The sequence below is a fragment of the Gavialis gangeticus genome, unplaced genomic scaffold (assembly GCF_001723915.1).
Source record: "Gavialis gangeticus isolate Ggan-Ray unplaced genomic scaffold, GavGan_comp1, whole genome shotgun sequence".
In the NCBI taxonomy this organism is placed as follows: domain Eukaryota; kingdom Metazoa; phylum Chordata; order Crocodylia; family Gavialidae; genus Gavialis; species Gavialis gangeticus.
The window spans coordinates 18,022,822-18,023,379 of record NW_017729015.1 but is presented as its reverse complement, the minus strand read 5'-3'; positions in this window follow the sequence as shown (position 1 = coordinate 18,023,379).

Genomic DNA, 558 nt, shown 5'->3' with positions numbered 1-558 from the left:
CAATGGGGGGGCGGGGGCGGTGGGGATGAGGCTGCCCGCCCCGCCCCGCCCCGCCCGCCTGGGGGGGTCTGGGTCTAGCGCCCCCGGCCCGCACCGCACCCCGGCCCCCGCGGGCGAAAGCAGGCGGGACAGCGCGGTGGGAACAAAGCGCCTTTATTTTGTATGCAAAAGCCCCGTACAAAGTCCCGGGCCGGCCGCGCGAGGAGGAGCGGAGCCAGCTGGCCGGGCTCCGGCAGCCCAGGGGCCTCCGTGCACCCGCAGCTGCTTTATTTCCAAGTCAAATAGAAAACGTTGCAAAGGGATGATAAAACGGGCCTTCCTTCCCTGCCAGGCCGGCACACGAGGAAGTAGTGGGCGCTGTAGCCGTGCCAGGGCTGTGCCCCATCTTCCCCGGGGCCTGCACTCCTGCCACACGAGCCAGGCCCAGGGCCTCCTACGTGCGAGTGTGAGCGCAAGAGAGGACAAGCAGCTCTGGCCTCGCTGTACCTGCAAGTCTACTCCCCACGTGGACCCAACCCAAGGGGACAAGAGAGAACAAGGGAAAGGGGGGGGGTTAAA